The sequence below is a fragment of the Amphiprion ocellaris genome, chromosome 15 (assembly GCF_022539595.1).
Source record: "Amphiprion ocellaris isolate individual 3 ecotype Okinawa chromosome 15, ASM2253959v1, whole genome shotgun sequence".
NCBI lineage: Eukaryota > Metazoa > Chordata > Actinopteri > Pomacentridae > Amphiprion > Amphiprion ocellaris.
Genome location: NC_072780.1, coordinates 32,701,779 through 32,715,259, shown reverse-complemented (window position 1 = coordinate 32,715,259; position 13,481 = coordinate 32,701,779). Strand labels below are relative to the sequence as shown.

The 13,481-nt window shown below is 35.8% G+C and overlaps 1 protein-coding gene across 2 annotated transcripts in view; it reads left to right on the top strand.

Annotated features, from left to right (window-relative positions):
* Positions 1-1,207: 1,207 nt before the first annotated feature.
* Positions 1,208-13,481, top strand: part of LOC118470567 (uncharacterized) — a 130,501-nt gene continuing 118,227 nt past the window's right edge. The window contains exons 1-3 of one of the 2 annotated variants that reach the window (XM_055018098.1): positions 1,208-3,734; positions 4,145-4,303; positions 5,233-5,537. The gene's annotated coding sequence lies outside the window, so the exon portion shown is untranslated. The remainder of the gene's footprint in view (positions 3,735-4,144; positions 4,304-5,232; positions 5,538-13,481) is intronic. The other variant, XM_055018101.1, reaches the window with a different exon arrangement.

Below are 13,481 nucleotides of genomic sequence, written 5' to 3'. Positions count from 1 at the left end.
ATTTTTAAATCTTCTGTGCAATATTTAACTTTTCAGGTGCAAACTTCCTATATCACATGTATATCACATTTAATTTAATTTTCAATATTTAATCATCATCTATGAAATTACTTTATTACCATTACTCTAAATATAATTTTTCGGGTCCAATATTTCAATTTTATGTGCAATAATTTATTTTTAAATTGTGATTTTTTTTTATATTACATGTAATATTTGCATTCAATGTACAATATTCCATTATAATGTGTGATTTTACTTTACTATCTCAGAATTACAGCCAGTATAAATTATGAATTTATAAAGTAATATTTCAATTAATCTGCACTCTTTAAATTTTCAGGTGCAGTATTTTAATTTCATGTTCAAATATTTTACATTTTATATGCAGTATTTAACTTTTCAGGTGCAATTTTCCTATATCACATGTAATATTTTAATCATCATCTATGAAATTACTACAGTTATTCTAAATCTAATTTTTCATGTGCAATATTTAAAAATTATATGCAAATATTTAAAATTTTCTGTGCAGTGTTTTAAAGTGTGAATTTTCAATATCACATCCAATATTTTAATTTCATGTGCAATATTTTATTTTCACAGATGAAATGCCAATGAAATGTGCAATATTTCAGTTTAATTTGCAATATTTCATAATCATCTGTGGTATTATTTTACTACTTCAGAATCATTGACAGTATTAATTATTACTTTTTAAAGTAATAATTAAATTAATCTGCAGTATTTAAGTTTTCAGCTGCAGAATTTTTAAAATATTTGCACATGAAATAAAATTTCATGTGTAAATATTTAAAAATTTCTGTGCAATATTTAACTTTTCAGGGGAAATTTTTCTATATCACATGTAATATTTAGATTAAATGTGCAAATATTTAAATTTTATGTGCAGTGTTTTATTTTTCAAGTGCACATTTTCAACATCACATCAATATTTTAATTTAATATGCAATATTGCCTTATAGCGTATGATATTAATTAACCTCAAAATAATTGCCAATATTACTTATTATTTTTATTTAGTGTTATTTAGTCTTACTTATTAACTATATTTTCATTAATTTCTCTTTCTTGTAACTTATTGTTTTTCTAAGAAACACTGAATTTATTCTCATTTTATGTAAAAAAAACTAAAGAATTTCCTTCACATTAACAGTTTTATCTCATTTTATTTCATCTTCTGCTATAAATACCACCACTTTCTCCACTTTCAGTACATTTTCCAGATTCTACTTACATATTTGTACTTAACATTTCAAATGCAGGACTTTTAACTCTAACAAAATACTTTTACAGTGTGGTTTTACTTCAGTTAAAGATCTAAGTTCCACTTTTTTCTAGAAACCTCTGAGTAAACTTCTCCTGGGATCTCTTAGTGACTGTTTTGTCTCTGACGCTGACAACAGACGCCTTTATTCACGCCTCATTAACCGCCTTAAAAAACAAAGTGTTCGTTTTTCTAATTATTCAAAGGTAAGCTGTTCTAATGGAGGCTGGAGCCCAGAATCCCCCCAAAGCAGCGCTGGCCTCAGTGTTTCCATAAATAGTGTAAAAATGAGAGTCTGCCTTTAAAACGGGCTCCCCGGACGTTACTTAAAGTCTGAGGGATTATCGTGGCTCAGCAGAGTAATCTTGGAATGGTTATGTGCTGCAGCGTATCATTTTACTGCCCTAATCTGTCGCAGATTAGAGGAACGGAGGGGATTAATCTGCACCGGGTTTCGTGAGCAGAATGAAATGAAATGAAAAATAAACGTGGAGCCAACACGAGTTCTGACGAAACTCTCCCGAGGACGGAGCTTTATTCTTATTAACCAGTGAAATCAGACGAGATTATCCAGCATTAAACCTGCACCGGCTCTGTTCTGCTCTTTGTTTAGGTGCTTTAGACATTTAAGTTCATACAAATCAGATTTAAAAGACCCAGCAGATATGAAGCTACAGCTAGCACCTTGTTAGCTTAGCATAGCACAACCCTGTTTCATTTCATTTTATGTCTAGTTTCTGTCATTTTATGTCTTGTTTTTGTAATTTTATGTCTTGTTTTTGTCATTTTATGTCTTGTTTTTGTCTTTTATGTCTTGTTTTTGTCTTTTATGTCTTGATTCTGTCATTTTATGTCCTTCTTTTGTCATTTTAAGTCTTATTCTTGTCATTATATGTCTTGTTTTTGTCATTTTATGTCTTGTTTTTGTCATTTTACATCTTGCTTTTGTTTTGTGTCTTGTTTCTCTCATTTTATGTCTTCTGAAATTCAGATTTTGGACAGGGAGGACAGATGGTTTGAGAGAGGCGTGAAAGAAGCCATCCATGTCAAAGTGGAGAAGCCATCTCTGAACAGGGGAGTGGTCTGCGACATCATCTTTCACCATTTTACAATCAGGTCCTTTCAAAACTCCCCAAAAGAACTACTCAGCAGAATGACTCATGTGAAGTGACTCATGCTAACGACCACCATTGGCATACGAGGGCTCGGTGAAACTCGCATTTCAACGACCTCCTTAGTGTTACTCCCTGGCTCCCAACGACCATCGTTGAGGAGCCAGGTGGGCCTTGGCAATGGTCGTCGGAATGTGAATAACACTGACCACACCTCACAGAGGTTATAAGCTGAGGCAACATCAACCACCACCAGAACTGAAGAAGCCTCTTGGATGAGAGGTGAAATGTCTTCAAGGAACCTTCTTAAAGTCCAGTTGGATTGATTTAAATAACTTTGGATAACCATGACCTGGATGAATGAGAAACTACACAGACACCTTATGTTGGTAGGCCTGAGGGGCTGATTAGGGGGATGCCTATAAAAGACTGGCAGTTGAGAGAGTGGGGAGAGAGGAAAGGAGCGCCACAGCACACCAGTTAACCACCTTTGCTGCATGTATACTTTTAATGTGAATGTTGGCGAACAAACGCCAGGTTGACCTGCATCTTATCTCGCCTCAAGCCTCCTGTTTTATCCAACTGCAAAACGGTCATGCTAACACCCCTGTACTATACTATATATGTACAGTACTCCTGTACTATACTATATATGTACTATACCCCTGTACTATATGTACTATAAACTGTACTATACTATATATGTACTATAAACTGTACTATAATATGTACTATACCACTGTACTATATGTACTATAAACTGTACTATACTATATATTTACTATACCACTGTACTATATATGTACTATACCACTGTACTATATATGTACTATACAACCACTGTTCCCTCTAAGCTGCGCACATGCGCAATTGCGCACTGCTGACATTGTCTCCGCGCACAGAAAATCTGCGCTGCGCACAAAAAAAAATCCAACCTAAATTGTAAATAAAATAAACACGTAACAATTCATTCTGTGCTATTTTTCAGTGTGAGTCAGTGAGTGACCGGTGACTGGCTGCTGCAGCCAATGATGCGATTCACATACGTATTTACCATAGACTGTATATAATGGTATTTACGCAGCTAATCAACGTCAGGCGTCCATATGTGCAGCCACCTTTGTTCTCATAGATATGAATGAGTAGATAGGACACGCCCCTTTGAGCTGCGTGCTACAGCGAGGCTAAGCTAGTGGGGGAAAAGTTTCAGTGCATTCCGTTGATGTAGACAACGTGAAAACGGAAACAAGAAGTATGCCGGCTCACTGTGCTGCATACAGTTACACACTACGTCGTACGATTGAGACAAGGAAACTTGGAATGACTTTTCATAGGTAAGAATAGTTTTTGGCTCTTTTTTCATTATGAAATCTTGTTGAGAGCTTCCAGTCTATGAGAGCTAACTAGTTAGCCACTAGCAAAACGCTAAGGCGAGCTAGCAGCTTGACAACCAAATACCAGACGATTAATAGTAGCTGTAGTATAGTTGTACAAGCAGTAGTAGTAATACTAAATGTACAAGCAGCAGTAGTAGTATAAATAGTATTACTGGCAATTCTTTAGGACTGCTCTCAAATAATTAAAATGTTACTAAACAAGGTTATACTTATCAAATTAAATAACTCTGGTCTCCAGTATATTGGCGAATTCGGTTATTTGTACTTAATTTATTAGCATGATTTCTTTTTAATATGTTGTGTACAGACTTAATTACTTGTCTGTCTACTTTTCTTACTCCATGTAGGTTTCCCAGAGACTATGGGTTGAGGAAGAATTGGAAGTTTGTCGGCTTAGACCTGGTGTCATTCCATCAGTGTTAAACTTCCCGGCTCATCTTGGAAGAGTACGTGCCAGAAAGACCACAACCAAGCAGCCTTGAGATCTTAGGCAGCGTCTCCCTGAGGTGGGTGTCAACGGTGTTCACAGTCAGGTCTGTGGTAATCCTGTCAAAAAACAAAACAGAAAAAAATCTAGATTATGAATCAACATGTAACCAAAGCACTCTGTGTATAACGTCATAGTATAGGATGTAGTTCAGAAAATGTCAAAGTATAGTATACTTTACTCAAGAATTACATAGTGTGGCCTGTAGTTCATAGTACAGCATGTCAGCAAAAAAACCCCATAGAATATTATGTGGTTCAAAAAGCGCAAAATGATGGGATGTTGCCTAAAATTGTCTTGTATGATATGTGGTTCAAAAAATGTCATAGTGCAGTATATTGTCAAAATAGTATGTTGTTCAAGAAAACAGAGTATAATATGTCGTCTAAAAAATGCCATAGAATAATATTTCATTGCACAAGTAAAAGTATAGTAAGTTTTAAAACTGTTCAAATTCTTATAATATGTTGCTAAAAAACAAAAAAAACTAAAACAAAAAAAACGTCACAGTAATATGTCAATTAAAAAAGCCTATAGTATAGCGTGTCACCCAACAAACATCATAGTATAGCATGTCGCTCTAAAAACGTCACAGTATAGCCTTTAGTCCACAGCTGTCAGTAGGTGAGGAGCAACACAAAAACAGTCCAAACACTGGTTTCCAGAGGGTTAGATGAGTATTTATTTGAAAGAGTAAGTTTACAAACAACACAACATGTGAGGGAGTTAAAAACAAATGGGTGTTAGTAAAATAAAAATAAACAGAACTAAAAGTGAACTTCATGTTGACATTGATGGGCATTCCAACCAGGAACAAAGTAAAAGATAATCAATACGAAAAAATACCCTCTTCCTGTTCACCTCTTAAAACCCAAAAACACACCACAGTAGCACCCTAAACTAAAACTACCAATGGGTTCCCTGTTTTCCTTTGTGAACAATTCAAAGGTCCTTCTCTATCTCCCCACACATCCACCAACCACTGGAACACATCTCCAAAGTTCTGCTGGACCAGCTCAGCTTCCCCTCAGAAGAAGTGCTGCCACCTGCCAGATGAAGGAGCCTTTTGAGAGGCAGCTGGCATCGTGATTGGACTGTACTTTGGTCTGTTCCAATCCAGCTTCAGCTCCAGAGACGGCAGGCGGGACGAGTCAACGGAGGCCTGGTGGACGAAGGCATGCAGCTGAGTACAATCCAGAAAACAACAGAGGAGGAGTGCAGCAGCCCAGAGCCAGAACAAGCAGAGTAGCATCGTATGTCTCTTAGAAAGCATCATAGTAGAGCCTTTGGTATGAAAAAACACCATCATATACATCATATATTGTACAAATAACAAGTCAAAGGAAAGAGACATACATTGTAGAATTGTAGTAATTGTGGGCTGACTGATTTACTGATTATCAGTATTTTATTTTTTACTGATTTACGGTAATAAATACATTTAAAAATGGCGCTACTTTGGCTCTGAACCTTTATCTACCTGTGGTCGCTCTGTCTTCTGGAGTGATTTGATTGGTTATACGTCACGAATAAAACTTCTTTAACTTATCATCTGTAAACAAAACAAAAACGTATCAACAACGTTTTCTGTTAGAGTTTGTGTTCTTCTAAATTTAACTCCAAGATTTTAAATACTTTCATTTCCTGCAAATGAATATCTACTCCAAATGTCTCACTAATAATCATTATCAGCCTTAAAAAGCCCACAAAACACCCCTCTATACTCGACTACACTTAGTACAGTCCGGTTCCCTCTTCTGTAAATCTGCTTGGAATCTTCCACTTCCTGTTTGTCAAAGTGGCCTTCTACCTGGACAGGTTTTGTTGGAGCTCATGCAACAAACATTTTGGGTAACTGCACTTTAATATGGATGGATGACACTGAATTAGAGTCTGTTTTAATGAGACTGAGTTAAGATGTGTAGCTCTGTCATTAAATAGGAAATTATTTCTCAGAATTCACAGAGAAAAGTCTGAAATGTTTGCTAGGTTAGCGTCCCACATGTTCTTTGGCTCAGCTAAAGCTAACTCTCTCCAACTTTTGGATCTCTTGAGTTGCTTGTTGTTAAAATATCTTGCTAGAGGTGCTGAAGCTCAGAAAGTCTGAGATGTTTGTTCAGAATAAGCTCATTCTCAAGTCTTATCTGAACTGTCCTCTTTTGTTTGAACTTTCCCTAAACTTAGGAGTTAATGACAGAGCAGCACATCCAGACTCAGTCTCATTTATGTAGAGATTAAACTTCAGTGTCATTCATTGATGTTAAAGTGCAGTTTTTCAAATGTTTGTTGCACATGGTCCTGACCAAACCAGTCCAGGTGGAAGACGATGTGAAGAGAAAGCTCCAGAGGATGAATATCACACATTGAGGTTGGAAAGAAATGTCTTTTAATTAGACATTGTCATGCAAAAGTTGGATTTCCCTTTAATGATGTTCAAATCAAAAAAAAAAAAATTAAATTTTTCAACATGTTGTAAAAACGTGCCATATGATGAAATAATGTAAAGGAGGCCGTGAAAAACACTCCAGAAAGGTTTTCTTTGAAAAAAAATCATCATGAATTTTGGTGCAAAAAAAAAATGCCATAGTATACTATGTCAAAAAAAAAACTGCGATTTTTCAACATGTTTTAAAAACATGCCATATGACGAAATAATGTAAAGGAGGCCGAGAAAAACACTCCAGAAAGGTTTTCTTTGAAAAAAAAAAATCATCATGAATTTTGGCGTAAAAAAAATGCCATAGTATACTATGTCAAAAAAAAAAATGCGATTTTTCAACATGTTGTAAAAACGTGCCATATGATGAAATAATGTAAAGGAGGCCGTGAAAAACACTACAGAAAGGTTTTATTTGAAAAAAAAATCATGAATTTTGGCCCAAAAAATGCCATAGCATACTATGTCGAAAAACATCATTTTTCAACATGTTGTAAAAACGTGCCGTATGATGAAATAATGTAAAGGAGGCCGTGAAAAACACTACAGAAAGGTTTTCTTAGACAAAAAAATCATGAATTTTGGTGCAACAAAAAACGCCATAGTATACTATGTCGAAAAAAAATGCGATTTTTGAACATGTAAAAATGTGCCATATGATGAAATAATGTAAAGGAGGCCATGAAAAACACTCCAGAACGGTTTTCTTTGAAAAAAAAATCATCATGAATTTTGGCGCAAAAAAAAAAAACGCCATAGTATACTATGTGGAAAAAAAAGGGGGATTTTTCAACATGTTGTCAGAACGTGCCATATGATGAAATAGTGTAAAGGAGGCCGTCAAAAACACTCCAGAAAGGTTTTCTTTGAAAAAAAATCATGAATTTTGGCCCAAAAAAACGCCATGGTATACTGTCGAAAAATGTAATTTTTCAACATGTTTTAAAAACGTGCCATATGATGAAATAATGTAAAGGAGGCCGTGAAAAACACTCCAGAAATGCTTTCTTTGAAAAGAAAATCATCATGAATTTTGGTGCAAAAAAAAACGCCATAGTATACTATGTGGAAAAAAATGCGATTTTTGAACATGTAAAAATGTGCCATATGATGAAATAATGTAAAGGAGGCCATGAAAAACACTCCAGAAAGGTTTTCTTTGAAAAAAAAATCATCATGAATTTTGGCCCAAAAAAACGCCAAAGTATACTCTGTCGAAAAATGTCATTTTTCAACATGTTGTAAAAACGTGCCATATGATGAAATAATGTAAAGGAGGCCGTGAAAAACACTCCAGAAAGGTTTTCTTTGAAAAAAAAATCATCATGAATTTTGGCGCAAAAAAAAACACCATAGTATACTATGTCGAAAAAAAATGCGATTTTTCAACATGTTGTAAAAACGTGCCATATGATGAAATAATGTAAAGGAGGCCATGAAAAACACTCCAGAAAGGTTTTCTTTGAAAAAAAAACATCATGAATTTTAGCGCAAAAAAAAACGCCATAGTATACTATGTCGAAAAAAAAATGCGATTTTTCAACATGTTGCAAAAACGTGCCATATGATGAAATAATGTAAAGGAGGCCGTGAAAAACACTCCAGAAAGGTTTTCTTTGAAAAAAAAAATCATGAATTTTGGCCCAAAAAAACGCCAAAGTATACTCTGTCGAAAAATGTCATTTTTTAACATGTTGTAAAAACGTGCCATATGATGAAATAATGTAAAGGAGGCCATGAAAAACACTCCAGAAAGGTTTTCTTTGAAAAAAAAAAAATCATCATGAATTTTGGCGCAAAAAAAAACGCCATAGTATACTATGTCGAAAAAAAAATGCGATTTTTCAACATGTTGTAAAAACGTGCCATATGATGAAATAATGTAAAGGAGGCCGTGAAAAACACTCCAGAAAGGTTTTCTTTGAAAAAAATATCATGAATTTTGGCCCAAAAAAACGCCAAAGTATACTCTGTCGAAAAATGTCATTTTTCAACATGTTGTAAAAACGTGCCATATGATGAAATAATGTAAAGGAGGCCGTGAAAAACACTCCAGAAAGGTTTTCTTTGAAAAAAAAATCATCATGAATTTTGGTGCAAAAAAAACGCCATAGTATACTATGTCGAAAAAAAATGCGATTTTTCAACATGTTTTAAAAACGTGCCATATGATGAAATAATGTAAAGGAGGCCATGAAAAACACTCCAGAAAGGTTTTCTTTGAAAAAAAATCATCATGAATTTTAGCGCAAAAAAAACGCCATAGTATACTATGTCGAAAAATGTCATTTTTCAACATGTTGTAAAAACGTGCCATATGATGAAATAATGTAAAGGAGGCCGTGAAAAACACTCCAGAAAGGTTTTCTTTGAAAAAAAAATCATCATGAATTTTGGTGCAAAAAAAACGCCATAGTATACTATGTCGAAAAAAAATGAGATTTTTCAACATGTAAAAACGTGCCATATGATGAAATAATGTAAAGGAGGCCATGAAAAACACTCCAGAAAGGTTTTCTTTGAAAAAAAATCATCATGAATTTTAGCGCAAAAAAAACGCCATAGTATACTATGTCGAAAAAAAAATGCGATTTTTCAACATGTTGTAAAAACGTGCCATATGATGAAATAATGTAAAGGAGGCCGTGAAAAACACTCCAGAAAGGTTTTCTTTGAAAAAAAAATCATGAATTTTGGCCCAAAAAAACGCCAAAGTATACTCTGTCGAAAAATGTCATTTTTTAACATGTTGTAAAAACGTGCCATATGATGAAATAATGTAAAGGAGGCCGTGAAAAACACTCCAGAAAGGTTTTCTTTGAAAAAAAAAATCATCATGAATTTTGGCGCAAAAAAAACGCCATAGTATACTATGTCGAAAAAAAAATGCGATTTTTCAACATGTTGTAAAAGCGTGCCATATGATGAAATAATGTAAAGGAGGCCGTGAAAAACACTCCAGAAAGGTTTTCTTTGAAAAAAAAAATCATCATGAATTTTGGCGCAAAAAAAACGCCATAGTATACTATGTTGAAAAAAAAATGCGATTTTTCAACATGTTGTAAAAGCGTGCCATATGATGAAATAATGTAAAGGAGGCCGTGAAAAACACTCCAGACAGGTTTTCTTTGAAAAAAAAATCATGAATTTTGGCCCAAAAAAACGCCAAAGTATACTCTGTCGAAAAATGTCATTTTTTAACGTGTAAAAACGTGCCATATGATGAAATAATGTAAAGGAGGCCGTGAAAAACACTCCAGAAAGGTTTTCTTTGAAAAAAAAAAGGCCGTGAGAACACTATGGTAAGGTTTTGTTTGAAAAAAAAAATCATCATGAATTTTGGCGCAAAGAAAATGCCATGTCGAAAAAAAATGCGATCCATATGCCTGAACCCCCAGAGCAAGCCAAAAGGCGACAGTGGCAAGGAAAACACCCTTTTAACAGGGGAAAAAAAACCTCAAGCAGAACCCGGCTCAAATGTGGAGGAACCCATCTGCCTGCTAGCCGGGCGGGTTGAGAGGGACAAAAGAGGTAGAGAGGTAGAGATAGAGGGATGGAGGTAGAGATAGAGAGGTGGGGGGGACACAAGGACCATAAAACACACAGTTTAATACATGCATGATAAGACAGATGATACATGCAAAGTACAACTAACATGGAAACTAATTATAGTTTACTGCTATGGTGTACAGCTCTGGCATTAAATATACTACATATATAGCTGGTGGTAAATTCAAAAATATGTAGATGAGCAAATCAAGTATAGTGAGGACAATGCAGAGTAGATTGGTGGAAATGGGCAGCTGGAGGTGGGAGAACAACCACACATCTGAAGCATCCAGCTCTGGGACCAGCGACACTCAGAGAAAGGACACAGAAAGAAACAGAGTGAATGTAATGCAATAATGGTATATATAGTAAATACAAAGGTAGTTAGAGAAGGGCTCAGTCACTAATAATCATTATCAGCCTTAAAAACCCACAGAACACCCCTCTATACTCCACCACACTTAGTACAGTCCGGTTCCCCTTCTATAAATCTGCTTGGAATCTTCCACTTCCTGTTTGTCAAAGTGGCCTTCTACCTGGACAGGTTTTGTTGGAGCTCATGCAACAAACATTTTGGGTAACTGCACTTTAATATGGATGGATGACACTGAATTAGAGTCTGTTTTAATGAGACTGAGTTAAGATGTGTAGCTCTGTCATTAAATAGAAAATTATTTCTCAGAATTCACAGAGAAAAGTCTGAAATGTTTGCTAGGTTAGCGTCCCACATGTTCTTTGGCTCAGCTAAAGCTAACTCTCTCCAACTTCTGGATCTCTTGAGTTGCTTGTTGTTAAAATATCTTGCTGTAGGTGCTGAAGCTTAGAAAGTCTGAGATGTTTGTTCAAAATAAGCTCATTCTCAAGTCTTATCTGAACTGTCCTCTTTTGTTTGAACTTTCCCTAAACTTAGGAGTTAATGACAGAGCAGCACATCCAGACTCAGTCTCATTTATGTAGAGATTAAACTTCAGTGTCATTCATTGATGTTAAAGTGCAGTTTTTCAAATGTTTGTTGCACATGCTCCCGACCAAACCAGTCCAGGTGGAAGACGATGTGAAGAGAAAGCTCCAGAGGATGAATATCACACATTTACATTGGAAATAAATGTCCTTTAATTAGACATTGTCATGCAAAAGTTGGATTTCCCTTTAATGATGTTCAAATCTTTGTTGAGTGTTTTGTTGATGTTGGTTTCTAAATGTTTTCTGACACTCGGCCCCAAAGATTAAAACCTTTTACGGCTCACAAGCTGCAACAATTCACACATTATCAACAATCTTTCTGACTAAACTAAGATAAAAAGTGAAAAACTGTCTGATTCCTGCATCATGAATGTAAATCTTTTTGGTTTTTATGACAGTAAACTGAATATATTTGGGTTTGACATTTTATAAACCAAAACAAGAAATGAAATACTGGAGAAAAGATACATACAGTTTGAATTCAATTATATTCATATTACGCCAGTTACATGTCAAATTGTCTCAAGACTTTATTTTTATATTTTTTTGTCATATTTAAAATATGACAAAGCAAGAAATTTAAACCTCTTGACTAATCCGATTTATTATTTGGTTTTTAAGAGACTAATGGACAATTAAAACTTTCTCCACTAAAACTAATAAACATGAGGTCAAATAGAAGGAACAGTTTTAAATACTGCAGTCCCACGACGACAAGAATAAAGTTTGTCAACAAAAACTGAATCTGCTGGTGGATTCCATTAAAGTCCTAATAAATGATAATAAAGTGTGATACTAAAGGTTTGTGGTGCTAAAAATGTCAAAGTAAAGATATCAAGTAGAACATCTGGATGGAGGTTGATAAAAGTTTCTCTCCCTTCATTTCTCTGGAGCGACTCCATGGATTTTATGGATGGTGGTTAAAGACCTGCTCTTCTAGTGGTCTTCCTTCTAGTCGCTGTAAAAAGTCAGTCCATCCTGGCCGACTTCAACACCTCTTCATGACAACTTGTTCTGCCTCCGACCTGGTGGAAACTCCAGAAACTCGGGAAAACCTGTGGAGACTCGAAGAACTCGTGGAGACTCGAAGAACTCGTCGGGCGGGGGAAGGTGTGGTGGGTGGTGGAGGGAGGTGGGGGAGTAGAGGGGGGAGGCCGCCACCCACCTCCCCGCCTACTCTCCGCCCTGACTCCACCCAGACTCCGCCTCAGCTCCACCCATGTGGTCACTTCAGGAACTACGATGCCAAAGGGACGACGAATTTATTTCTTTTTATCTGATCTGTAGCTCAGTGAGTTAAGGATTTGCCTATGGAGCTGCAGGTCGCTGGTTCAAGACCAGACACTTCTTAAATTTTCTCAAAATTCTGACAAAGACAAAGAAAGAAAACTGCCACTGGCGGGTCTTGAACCTGCGACCCTCCGCTTGGTAGTCCTCTTCTTATCCCCCTGAGCTATTCGCTCAGATACTAATTCTTCTTTTTTTTGCGCATTTATCATCTATTTTTTGTCATTTTCGAGTTATTTTTTTAACTCGAGTCTCAACTCGACCGTTTTTCTCAGGAGGTTGGACTTCAGCCTTTGTGCTGGAGGGTTGAACCCTCAGTTCCAAGACTTTCCAAAGCCTCCACACCTCCCGAGTCCTCAGGACCTGAGCTTTCACACAGTCTGAGGACTGAAATTTTCTAAGTTCCTGAGTACTTCTCTGTTAGTTTGAACCTTCAGACAGTCTGAGGGCTGAAATTTTCTAATTCCCACAGTAGTTCTCTGTTAGTTTGAACCTTCAGACAGCCCAAGGACTGAAATCCTCTAAGTTCCTGAGTAGTTCTCTGTTAGTTTGAACCTTCAGACAGTCTGAGGACTGAAATCTTAAAAATTCCTGAGTAGTTCTCTGTTAGTTTGAACCTTTAGACAGTCTGAGGACTGAAATCTTAAAAGTTTCTCAGTACTTCTCTGTTAGTTTGAACTTTCTGGTTAACAGAAGCCTTAAAACTTGTGACCATGAGTCTTGATTTCACATTTAGATCATCCATCTAAGTTCTTCTCAGACCTTCACCTGTGGGTTTTTTAGAAATCCTGAACAAACTTTGAATCTCTTCACTGAACAGTAAAGTTTATGGAGCTCAGAAGGTAACATTAGTTTGATAAATGCCTTCAACTACTATTAGACTTTATCTGGAAAGCAGTTTTCTGAAATGAGTTCTTAGTAAATCTGTCCACAATCAAACCAAGAACATAGAAAGAGGAAA